The sequence below is a fragment of the Procambarus clarkii genome, chromosome 17 (assembly GCF_040958095.1).
Source record: "Procambarus clarkii isolate CNS0578487 chromosome 17, FALCON_Pclarkii_2.0, whole genome shotgun sequence".
Lineage (NCBI taxonomy): Eukaryota > Metazoa > Arthropoda > Malacostraca > Decapoda > Cambaridae > Procambarus > Procambarus clarkii.
In genome coordinates, this window is record NC_091166.1 from 44,101,496 (window position 1) to 44,114,717 (window position 13,222).

A 13,222-nucleotide genomic window follows, 5' to 3' on the forward strand; every position below is an offset into this window, starting at 1 on the left:
TTAATTTTTTAATATAAAACAACTGCACAGTAAAATAGATAATTACAAAACGTTTAAAATACGTAGCGTTGGGCAATTTTTTTTAAGGAAGGGATAAAAAGGGTTAGATATTTTACTTTTCTTGAGAAAAATGTCTAAAATGCTTTATTATCTGTAGTTAGTTCTAGGCTAATATCCTCCCCAAGTTTCCATTGTGTAAATGCCCCCCCCCCAAGTTTCCATTGTGTAAATGCCCCCCCCCCTCTGTATCCTCTACAATTACCGCTACTTCTACATCATCGCCATCTACGGTCTCTGGCATAGCCCTGTGTGAGCGAGGGCAGAAATATCTTCCTTTGTTAGAGTCATTAGTGGACTGTTTTGTCGTGTTCACACCCGAAGGTAAAGTCAGTTGAGTGGCTGGTTTAATTAGCATTAGAAGGCCATGATGCTGTAGGTGATTCTCTTCCTCCTGTTGTTGCACTTGCACTCCTCCGAGGCTGAGTGTGTGTACGAACTCGAGCCAGAGTGTGTGTGTGTACGAACTCTGGAGTGCCTTTGTGATCATCTACACGTGACAGCTTGTACGGACGTGTCAGGTGACGCAGGTGTCGGAGCAGAAGGCGACAGACAGACAGACAGGTCGGGGTTCGAGTCCTACTCTTCAGGTCAGTCACCCCCTACTCCTCCCCCCCCCCTACAGCCGTCAGCCTGTTTCGTTACCTTCTGTTGTCTGGTCGTAATCATTCCTGGTGATCTATCTTTCCGTTTGTACCCAACTGTGATGTATTCCTCCAGGGTCAGACGCACGCGCACACACACACACACACACACACACACACACACACACACACACACACACACACACACACACACACACACACACACACACACACACGCACACGCACATTCATTTTTGTGTGCGCCTCTCAACTGTCTGACAGTTGAGAGGCGGGACCAAAGAGCCAGAGCTCAACCCCCGCAAGGACAAAAAGGGGAGTATACACTCACACACACACTCTCTCTCTCTCTCTCTCTCTCTCTCTCACTCTCTCTCTCTCTCTCTCTCTCTCTCTCTCTCTCTCTCTCTCTCTCTCTCTCTCTCTCTCTCTCTCTCTCTCGTTGCATCTATAGTGTCTCAACTCTCTCCTCCGTCTTCACCTCTCACCTGGTTTCTCTTCTTGTGTCACCTGGTTTTTCCTTTTGTAACATGACTTCTCTCTCTTTTTTGTAACTTAATATTTTGTAACCTGATTTTCTCTTCTTTTTTTGTAACTTAATGTTTTGTAACTTGATTTCTAACTTGGTTCATTATTTTTTTTTAACCCGGTTTATTTTTTTTTATAATCTGAGTTTTCTGTTTTTTTTAAACCTAGTTTTTATTTCCAAAATTACTTTCTCCTGTTGTAACCTGGTTTCACTTTCTTTAACCTGGTTTCTCTTTATGTAAGCTATGTAGTTTCTCTTTTTTTTTTGTAGCCTGCTTTCTCTCACCTTTTTTTCATAAGCTGGTTTGTCTCTTATAACCTGGCTTCTCTTTTTGTAACCTGGGGGTTCTATTTTTGTAATCTAGGTTTTATTTTTATAACTTGGGGTTCTATTTTTGTAATCTATGTTCTATTTTTGTAACTCGGGGTTCTATTTTTGTAACCTAGGTTCTATTTTTGTAACCTAGGGTTCTATTTTTGTAATCTATGTTCTATTTTTGTAACTTGGGGTTCTATTTTTGTAACCTAGGTTCTATTTTTGTAACCTAGGGTTCTATTTTTGTAACCTAGGGTTCTATTTTTGTAACCTAGGGTTCTATTTTTGTAACCTAGGGTTCTATTTTTGTAATGTACTTTCATGCTATTTCCAGCAAGATTCCAGAAAAATGTAATTTTTTTCTTAAAATCAAAATTAAAAAGATATATATTTTCATGCATTACTAACCAGTATGCGTTAGTTTTACACCAAAAATGTGACTACATAATTCACTTACACAAGTCCTAATGATAGTTTAACAGTCGTTAGGAGTTATACATTGTATAACCCTAAGGTCTGATGAGTTAGTTATTCACTGCTGAGTTATCAGTGAATAACTCACCCCAGTCTGTAGCTATTTGGTGGAAAGTATCAAGGTATAGTGACGGTCAGTGGTGACGTTAGAGCCTCTTAGAGCCGGGCAGAGCCTGTTAGAGCCGGGCAGAGCCTGTCAGAGCCGGGCAGAGCCTGTTACAGCCGGGCAGTGCCTGTTACAGCCGGGAAGTGCCTGTTAGAGCCGGGCAGAGCCTGTTAGAGCCGGGCAGAGCCTGTTAGAGCCGGGCAGAGCCTGTTAGAGCCGGGCAGAGCCTGTTAGAGCCGGGCAGAGCCTGTTAGAGCCGGGCAGAGCCTGTTAGAGCCGGGCAGAGCCTGTTAGAGCCGGGCAGAGCCTGTTAGAGCCGGGCAGAGCCTGTTAGAGCCGGGCAGAGCCTGTTACAGCCGGGCAGAGCCTGTTACAGCCGGGCAGAGCCTGTCAGAGCCGGGTAGAGCCTGTCAGAGCCGGGCAGAGCCTGTTAGAGCCGGGCAGAGCCTGTTAGAGCCGGGCAGAGCCTGTTAGAGCCGGGCAGAGCCTGTTAGAGCCGGGCAGAGCCTGTTAGAGCCGGGCAGAGCCTGTTAGAGCCGGGCAGAGCCTGTTAGAGCCGGGCAGAGCCTGTTAGAGCCGGGTAGAGCCTGTTAGAGCCGGGCAGAGCCTGTTACAGCCGGGCAGAGCCTGTTACAGCCGGGCAGAGCCTGTTACAGCCGGGCAGAGCCTGTTACAGCCGGGCAGAGCCTGTTACAGCCGGGCAGAGCCTGTTACAGCCTGTTACAGCCTGGCAGAGCCGGGCAGAGCCTGTTACAGCCGGGCAGAGCCTGTTAGAGCCGGGCAGAGCCTGTTACAGCCGGGCAGAGCCTGTCAGAGCCGGGCAGAGCCTGTTAGAGCCGGGCAGAGCCTGTTACAGCCGGGCAGAGCCTGTCAGAGCCGGACAGAGCCTGTTACAGCCGGGCAGTGCCTGTTACAGCCGGGCAGAGCCTGTTACAGCCGGGCAGAGCCTGTTAGAGCCGGGTAGAGCTGGTCACAACCTTAGCGAGGGTCAAGGAACACACACGAAGCTTCTGGACGACACTATGGGACGGGTGACAACACAGGCGGTTTGTTCTGGCAACTTATGAAACACCTGTCGTTGTCCTCCAACACCTGCTGCTGCCTTCTACCTCCTGCTGCTGCCTCCTATCACCTGCTGCTGCCTTCTACCACCTGCTGCTGCCTTCTACCTCCTGCTGCTGCCTTCTACCACCTGCTGCTGCCTTCTACCTCCTGCTGCTGCCTTCTACCACCTGCTGCTGCCTTCTACCTCCTGCTGCTGCCTTCTACCACCTGCTGCTGCCTTCTACCTCCTGCTGCTGCCTTCTACCTCCTGCTGCTGCCTCCTATCACCTGCTGCTGCCTTCTACCACCTGCTGCTGCCTTCTACCTCCTGCTGCTGCCTTCTACCTCCTGCTGCTGCCTCCTACCTCCTGCTGCGGCCTTCTACCTCCTGCTGCTGCCTCCTATCACCTGCTGCTGCCTTCTACCTCCTGCTACTGCCTTCTGCCTCCTGCTGCTGCCTCCTATCACCTGCTGCTGCCTTCTACCACCTGCTGCTGCCTTCTACCTCCTGCTGCTGCCTTCTACCTCCTGTTGCTGCCTCCTGCCTCCTGTTGCTGCCTTCTACCTCCTGCTGCTGCCTTCTACCTCCTGTTGCTGCCTCCTGCCTCCTGTTGCTGCCTTCTACCTCCTGTTGCTGCCTCCTGCCTCCTGTTGCTGCCTTCTACCTCCTGCTGCTGCCTTCTACCTCCTGCTGCTGCCTTCTACCTCCTGTTGCTGCCTCCTGCCTCCTGTTGCTGCCTTCTACCTCCTGCTGCTGCCTTCTACCACCTGCTGCGGCCTTCTACCTCCTGCTGCTGCCTTCTACCACCTGCTGCTGCCTTCTACCACCTGCTGCGGCCTTCTACCTCCTGTTGCTGCCTTCTACCTCCTGTTGCTGCCTTCTACCTCCTGCTGCTGCCTTCTACCTCCTGTTGCTGCCTCCTGCCTCCTGTTGCTGCCTTCTACCTCCTGCTGCTGCCTTCTACCTCCTGCTGCTGCCTTCTACCTCCTGTTGCTGCCTTCTACCTCCTGTTGCTGCTTTCTACCTCCTGCTGCTGCCTTCTATCTCCTGCTGCTGCCTTCTACCACCTGCTGCTGCCTTCTACCTCCTGCTGCTGCCTTCTACCACCTGCTGCTGCCTTCTACCACCTGCTGCTGCCTGCTGCCTTCTACCACCTGCTGCTGCCTTCTATCTCCTGCTGCTGCCTTCTACCACCTGCTGCTGCCTTCTATCTCCTGCTGCTGCCTTCTACCACCTGCTGCTGCCTTCTATCTCCTGCTTCTGCCTTCTACCACCTGCTCCTGCCTTCTATCTCCTGCTGCTGCCTTCTACCACCTGCTGCTGCCTTCTATCTCCTGCTGCTGCCTTCTATCTCCTGCTGCTGCCTTCTATCTCCTGCTGCTGCCTTCTACCACCTGCTGCTGCCTTCTATCTCCTGCTGCTGCCTTCTACCACCTGCTGCTGCCTTCTATCTCCTGCTGCTGCCTTCTACCACCTGCTGCTGCCTTCTATCTCCTGCTGCTGCCTTCTACCACCTGCTGCTGCCTTCTATCTCCTGCTGCTGCCTTCTACCACCTGCTGCTGCCTTCTATCTCCTGCTGCTGCCTTCTACCACCTGCTGCTGCCTTCTATCTCCTGCTGCTGCCTTCTACCACCTGCTGCTGCCTTCTATCTCCTGCTGCTGCCTTCTACCACCTGCTGCTGCCTTCTATCTCCTGCTGCTGCCTTCTACCACCTGCTGCTGCCTTCTATCTCCTGCTGCTGCCTTCTACCACCTGCTGCTGCCTTCTATCTCCTGCTGCTGCCTTCTACCACCTGCTGCTGCATTCTACCACCTGCTGCTGCCTTCTGCCGGCTGCTGCTGCCTTCTACCACCTGCTGCTGCCTTCTACCACCTGCTGCTGCCTTCTATCTCCTGCTGCTGCCTTCTATCTCCTGCTGCTGCCTTCTACCACCTGCTGCTGCCTTCTACCACCTGGTGCTGCCTTCTACCACCTGGTGCTGCCTTCTACCACCTGCTGCTGCCTTCTACCACCTGGTGCTGCCTTCTACCACCTGCTGCTGCCTTCTATCTCCTGCTGCTGCCTTCTACCACCTGCTGCTGCCTTCTACCACCTGGTGCTGCCTTCTACCACCTGCTGCTGCCTTCTATCTCCTGCTGCTGCCTTCTACCACCTGCTGCTGCCTTCTACCACCTGCTGCTGCCTTCTACCACCTGCTGCTGCCTCCTGCCACCTGCTGCTGCCTCCTGCCACCTGCTGCTGCCTCCTGCCACCTGCTGCTGCCTCCTGCCACCTGCTGCTGCCCTCCACCAGGTGGAAGTAGAGAGAACGTCTGGGATCCTCTCGGACGTAGGTTCGAATCCTCGTCACGGTCCTTGTGGATTTGTTCAGGGAGAACGGGTTGGAGGCGGCCCAGCGGAGTGCCTCCTCTAGGTCAGGGCTCGCCAAGCATATGTACCCAGCCACTTACGAAACCTCTATATCTTTCCTCAATCATGGTGGCCCCGTTTACACTTACGCAACAGTGGGGTCCGAAGCCAAAGGAGGTTGTTTATAACCATAATAACCTTGGGTTGTGAAGTTTCGAGGGGTGCCCAAACTGTTTAGGACATGTAGACAAAACGCCGCTATGATAAAGATGAATCGGTTTCGTAAAGTCTTGATAAGTCCTACCATTTTCGTGTCATTGCTTGATCACGACTGTTGGATGTTTAGGCCATTCGCGAGGCTGTCACCATTGCAGCAGCCGCTGATGTTATGTTGTCTATATGTGGCTGTTGAGGTGGTTAATGATTTCAGTGTTGTGTAAGTTTTGCAGTGTTGCCGGTCGGGTCGAGCCGGTCGGTCGAGCGGACAGCACATTAGCCTTGTGATCCTGTGGTCCCGGGTTCGATCCCGGGCGCCGGCGAGAAACAATGGGCAGAGTTTCTTTCACCCTATGCCCCCTGTTACCTAGCAGTAAAATAGGTACCTGGGTGTTAGTCAGCTGTCACGGGCTGCTTCCTGGGGGTGGAGGCCTGGTCGAGGACCGGGCCGCGGGGACACTAAAGCCCCGGAATCATCTCAAGATAACCTCAAGATTGCAGTGTTGCCGCTGCTCTCGTTGCTGTCAACTCTTCAACGTCTTCACCTCGCAATACCTGTGTTGAATACGGGTGTTGCTGGAGCTTAGTGTAGAGGGAAGAATATTTGGTGAGGGTGTGTGGGCTGTGGTGGGTATGTGGGCCTGCGGGCCGCTCCAAGCAACAGCCTGGTGGACCAAACTCTCACAAGTCGAGCCTGGCCTCGGGCCGGGCTTGGGGAGTAGAAGAACTCCCAGAACCCCATCAACCAGGTATCAACCAGGTGTAATTGTGTATAAAGCTTTGTGTATAATACTTTGTCGGGGTCATACTGTGTAATTAGTTTGCGTCATACTTTTTGTCGATATACATAACATTTTGCACATAATGCTTAGCGGCTTTTACTATTTTTTTGCTAAAAACTTCATTGAAATAATTCTGTATTGATAATACTTTTGAGTAATATTTTATGGGGTAGCATCCGTAAGTGTTGATGTCATCTCCCAGTGAGATGACTGGGAGGAGAAGTTATCTCCCAGTGAGATGACTGGGAGGAGAAGTTATCTCCCAGTGAGATGACTGGGAGGAGAAGTTATCTTCCAGTGAGATGACTGGGAGGAGAAGTTATCTTCCAGTGAGATGACTGGGAGGAGAAGTTATCTTCCAGTGAGATGACTGGGAGGAGAAGTTATCTTCCAGTGAGATGACTGGGAGGAGAAGTTATCTTCCAGTGAGATGACTGGGAGGAGAAGTTATCTCCCAGTGAGATGACTGGGAGGAGAAGTTATCTTCCAGTGAGATGACTGGGAGGAGAAGTTATCTCCCAGTGAGATGACTGGGAGGAGAAGTTATCTCCCAGTGAGATGACTGGGAGGAGAAGTTATCTTCCAGTGAGATGACTGGGAGGAGAAGTTATCTTCCAGTGAGATGACTGGGAGGAGAAGTTATCTCCCAGTGAGGTGACTGGGAGGAGAAGTTATCTTCCAGTGAGATGACTGGGAGAAGAAATCATCTCCCAGTGAGATGACTGGGAGGAGAAGTTATCTCCCAGTGAGATGACTGGGATCTTGATGAAGAGATGACTACTTCCCCAATGCCACCTCTCCTCCCAATCTTTTCCAATCACAACTCCCTCTCTCCGTCGAGCCCTCCTCCACCCCCCCCCCTCCTTCTATCCTTTCCCTTCTGCCTCTCCTTCATCCCCCCCTATCCTCCCCCCCCCACAACCCCCCATTCCACCACCTCCCCCCCTCCCAGTCCCCTCCCCCCCCCAGCAAAGATACACACCTCAAGACTGTTAAAAAAAAAACTCCACAATTACAATCACTTTAATAACAGAAATAACCACATAAATAATTAATTTCCATAATTAATTGTGGGAATAAAAGATCACTGGAGAAATTATTTTTGGGTTAGGTACAGGAGGCGATGTTGCTGTACCCAGGAAGTGTACAGCATTCCTGGGTACAGCAGCATCGCCGTACAGGAGGCGATGTTGCTGTACCCAGGAAGTGTACAGCATTCCTGGGTACAGCAACATCGCCTCCTGTACGGCGATGTTGCTGTACCCAGGAAGTGTACACCATTAGTGCAATATAAACGGAAAGTGTACAGCATTAGTGTAATATGAACGGAAAGTGTACAGCATTAGTGTAATATGAACGGAAGGTGTACAGCATTAGTGTAATATGAACGGGAAGTGTACAGCATTAGTGTAATATGAACGGGAAGTGTACAGCATTAGTGTAATATGAACGGAAAGTGTACAGCATTAGTGTAATATGAACGGGAAGTGTACAGCATTAGTGTAATATGAACGGGAAGTGTACAGCATTAGTGCAATATGAACGGAAAGTGTACAGCATTAGTGTAATATGAACGGGAAGTGTACAGCATTAGTGTAATATGAACGGAAAGTGTACAGCATTAGTGTAATATGAACGGAAAGTGTACAGCATTAGTGTAATATGAACGGGAAGTGTACAGCATTAGTGCAATATGAACGGAAAGTGTCCAGCATTAGTGTAATATGAACGGAAAGTGTACAGCATTAGTGTAATATGAACGGAAAGTGTACAGCATTAGTGTAATATGAACGGAAGGTGTACAGCATTAGTGTAATATGAACGGAAAGTGTACAGCATTAGTGTAATATGAACGGAAGGTGTACAGCATTAGTGTAATATGAACGGAAAGTGTACAGCATTAGTGTAATATGAACGGAAGGTGTACAGCATTAGTGTAATATGAACGGAAAGTGTACAGCATTAGTGTAATATGAACGGGAAGTGTACAGCATTCCTGGGTACAGCAACATCGCCTCCTGTACGGCGATGTTGCTGTACCCAGGAAGTGTACAGCAACAGCATTAGTGTAATATGAACGGAAAGTGTACAGCATTAGTGTAATATGAACGGAAGGTGTACAGCATTAGTGTAATATGAACGGGAAGTGTACAGCATTAGTGTAATATGAACGGGAAGTGTACAGCATTAGTGTAATATGAACGGAATGTGTACAGCATTAGTGTAATATGAACGGAAGGTGTACAGCATTAGTGCAATATGAACGGAAGGTGTACAGCATTAGTGTAATATGAACGGAAGGTGTACAGCATTAGTGTAATATGAACGGAAAGTGTACAGCATTAGTGTAATATGAACGGAAAGTGTACAGCATTAGTGTAATATGAACTGAAAGTGTACAGCATTAGTGTAATATGAACGGAAATTATGCATTATGAAGTGAAGAACGTTCATGAGGGTGGGGGGGGGATAGTGTATTAGTTTACATTCAGTGAGAGAGGGAGATGTGTTTTACTGTCTTCCTTTCTGTCTTACTGTCTGTCTGTCTTCATTATACCTGTCGGATATCCGTTTGCTTGTCCGTAAGGTCGCTTATGGCTTCCGTTCACTTGTAAAACACCTAAGGGCAGTTTACCTGGGGGGGGGAACGCCTTGAGACGTCTATCTGGTAAACCTTGTGAGAGGCACAGACATACAATAGCTATCGCGTCACATACAATAACTACAGCGTCACGTACAATAGCCATACACAAAGTCGACATGGGGGCCCCACACACCACTGAAATTATACTTTCATTGTTTTTTGCCACACAGAGACCAGAGTGAACATTATCTACCGCCATTGTGGTAGGAACACACAGGTGTGTGTGTGTGTGTCGTCTACCTCTCTGACAAGGTAGATTAATCCCATGGTAGGCCTATGTTGGTAGTTTACGACTACGGAGGAGGAGGAGGAGAGAGAGAGTAGAGCAAGCAGACAAAATTCTTTTGTGAGACTTTGTTTTGATTTTATTGGGAGTAGTGATAGAATAGTTTAGCCTCTACTCTCTTGCCAGTTGCTGTTACTGATGTGTTCCAGCCGGTTACTGATGTGTTCCAGCCGGTTACTGATGTGTTCCAGCCGGTTACTGATGTGTTCCGGCCGGTTACTGATGTGTTCCAGCCGGTTACTGATGTGTTCCAGCCGGTTACTGATGTGTTCCGGCCGGTTACTGATGTGTTCCAGCCAGTTACTGATGTATTCCGGCCGGTTACTGATGTGTTCCAGCCAGTTACTGATGTATTCCAGCCGGTTACTTATGTGTTCCGGCCGGTTACTGATGTGTTCCAGCCGGTTACTGATGTGTTCCGGCCGGTTACTGATGTGTTCCAGCCGGTTACTGATGTGTTCCAGCCGGTTACTGATGTGTTCCTTCTGGTGGAAGGACTCCTTCAACGGTTCAAGAAACAAAATGCCTCACGGAGTTCCTAATCCGTTACAGGAGAGTCGTTCCCGGTTGTTAACTTTGCAAGATGAATTTGGCACAGCTGAACATGTGGGCTTTTGTGTGTGTGTGCAACATTCCACACTTTGTGTGGGGGCTCCTTGGTTGTTTTCTTGTGAAGAGAGGAGAGGGGCGGGGGAATGACGGGGAAGGGGGGGAGTGACAGTGGAATGAAGAGGGAAGTTACTGGATCAGCCTGGCTGTAATGACTATGTGGATCTTTGGCTATTAAGACACATGTAAGGAAAGGCTGAGCCACAGGACAGGCTTGCGGGCGTAGAATGGACTCTTGAAGTTGTCAACAGGTAAATAATAACAGGTAGGAAAGGGGGGAATAGGAACTGGATGTGTCGAAGTGTGTATGTGTGTGTGGGGGGGGGGGATTAATGATAACCCGCTCTATCCCTTTCGATTCAATTCTATCCACTTTCATTTTACCTCTCTCTCTCTCCTAGCCACTTGGGGGGGTAGACGGGTCTCTCGCTTCTAAACGTCGGCGTTCAATCCCCGACCGACCAAGTGGTTGGGGCGCCATTTCTTCGGTGAGTGGCGGCTAGTGTTGTGATTGGTTGGTCCGTGTAAACAACTGGGTCTCATCCCCTTCACACCAAACAATGTTGTTATACTTCTTGCACTCTGGCGTGTTCATATCTCCAATTTTAACACTTTAATTGTAAGTGATTCTAAGTCATCTTAAAGTGCACTCACTTCCCTAAGGGACACTTGTAACATGCTTGTGTCGATATGTTGATGATGTTGATGATGTTACATCATCATCATCAACAAAATTATTGATGATGGTAACAGTCCTTTTCATATGGATTCCATCTCCTTTTCTCCTCCAAGTGCATGAAATTTAGGAAATTACAAATCTTTTTTTGGCCCCTACGAATCAGCTCCAAATTTATATCCAACCTAAACTCATTCATAAATATGTCTAACCTACGCTTGAAACAATCCAGTGATCCCGCGTCTATCACGTTACCCGGTAAACCTGTTTCCAAAGCCATGTTTTCCATCTGTCGTAACCCGGTCGGAGCCGGTCGGCCGAGCGGACAGCACGTTAGACATGTGATCCTGTGGTCCTGGGTTCGATCCCAGGCACCGGCGAGAAACAATGGGCAGAGTTTCTTTCACCCTATGCCCCCTGTTACCTAGCAGTAAAATAGGTACCTGAGTGTTAGTCAACTGTCACGGGCTGCTTCCTGGGGGTGGAGGCCTGGTCGAGGACCGGGCCGCGGGGACACACACAAAAAAAAGCCCCGAAATCATCTCAAGATAACCTCAAGATAACCCAGCCACGTAAGACAAGCCGCATATCAACCGATCATCCAATAAATTGAGCAAACTCTTCAGTGTTAGCAACTCGTCTCCTTAGGCTCTACAAGTATCTCTGGGGAGTCTACAGCCTCGCCCGGGTGTAGATTTGACTACATGTAAACCGCGTCAGGGGGGAAAACAATTCGCACACCCGGCAAAAAGGAGAAAAAGATGCAAATTGAAACGAAAACGGCGCTCGCCTTATCGGCGGAGAAAACACTTTACGGAACTGCTCACACGACGTCCCCCTCCCCCCGCTCCCCCCTCCCCCCTCCCGCCTCCCCCCTCCCCCCTCCCCCCTCCCCCTCCCCCCTCCCCACTCCCCCCCTCCCCCTCCCCCCTCCCCCTCCCCCCTCCCCCTCCCCCCCTCCCCCCCCCCAGGCTTGACAACAAGGAAGGCAACGCAGGAAAATAGGAACTACCGACCTGGAACTCCAAGAGAGAGAGAGAGCGCGAGAACAAGAGAGAGCGAGAACAAGAGAGCGTGAGAGAGCAAGAGAGAGCCAGAGAACCAGAGAGCGGGGTGGGGGGGGGGGGGAAGATTACCAGCAAAATTGAGAGAGAGAGAAAAAGCAAATAGATATTTTATTCTATGCAAAATCCCGAGCGCAAATCACGTCTAGAATTTGGACTTACATGAGAACAATTGGACCTTTACTGAGGCTAGTAAAGAGCTGAGGGCAGTACTAGGAACACAGTGCGAGTGTTTCTAGTGAATCACTGAAAACACTCGACATAAAAATAATACAAACTGCAGAAGGCAGAGTTGCCTATACAAGGCAATTTATATCCACCCAAACTCATTCATGTATATGCATTAGTTTATAGTCCTTTATTATGCACCCCATACCCATCCCGTGGGCAGCTGTGCTGGGAAGGGTCACAGAGCTACATAATGGACTAGGTGCCATAGGCACAATGGGGATTAGAGCCACTGAACAACAGAGGTGCCATAGGCACAATCAGAGAACACTGTATAAACATCAGAGGTCCGCGGTTGTTCAACACCCTCCCATCGAGTATAAGAAAGATTCCTGGACCAAACGTGGATATCTTCAAGAGAAAAGTGGATAGTTTTCTTCAAGGAGTGCCGGACCAGCCGGGCTATGGTGGATATGTGGGCCTATGGTGGATATGTGGGCCTGCGGGCCGCTCCAAGCAACAGCCTAGTGGACCAAACTCTCACAAGTCAAGCCTGTCCTCGGGCCGGGCTTGGGGACTAGAAGAACTCCCAGAACCTCATCAAGCAGGTACAATCCAGGTAGTAGAAATAGAGTTGTTGTTGTTAAAGATTCGCTACCTGGAACAAAGTTCCAAGTAGCACGGGCTATGGTGAGCCCGTAGATGGAAATAGAGGGGGAGGAAGAGGGGAGGGGAACGGAAAAGAGGATGGGATGGAGGATAGAGTAGTTTGACTTTTCTAGTAGGGGAAGCGGGTATCAGGAGCCATCACAAGCGGCTAGCCACTGACTACTAACGGCTAGGTTCAGGTCCCTTAACTTGAGATGCTTCCGGGGCTTAGCGTCCCCGCGGCCCGGTCGTCGACCAGTCCTCCCAACCACGCCTCCTCCCCACTCATCTTCCCACCAATTTCCCCACCACACCGCTCACTTCCCACTAATTCCCCCCCACTGGCACCCCCTCGCCCCCACCCCCAACTCTTGACACGGTAAGCGAAGAAGTGTTGGAGTAACTGAATCCTGTTAGAATCCGAATGTGTGAATCCGCCTGGATACATTGTATCCAGGCGGGGGGTGTATCACCTGGAAGGTGTAGTTCAGAATTACCAGTACACTCTGCACCAGGCAAGGACTAGGTTTCATGAAGCATTTGCTCAACCACTTGCGAAACCTGTACATCTTTCTGCAAATCATAGCGGTTTTGTTCACTTTTAGTAAACGGTTTGTGAGCTCTGAAAAAAACTCCCTCCTCCAGCCAGAC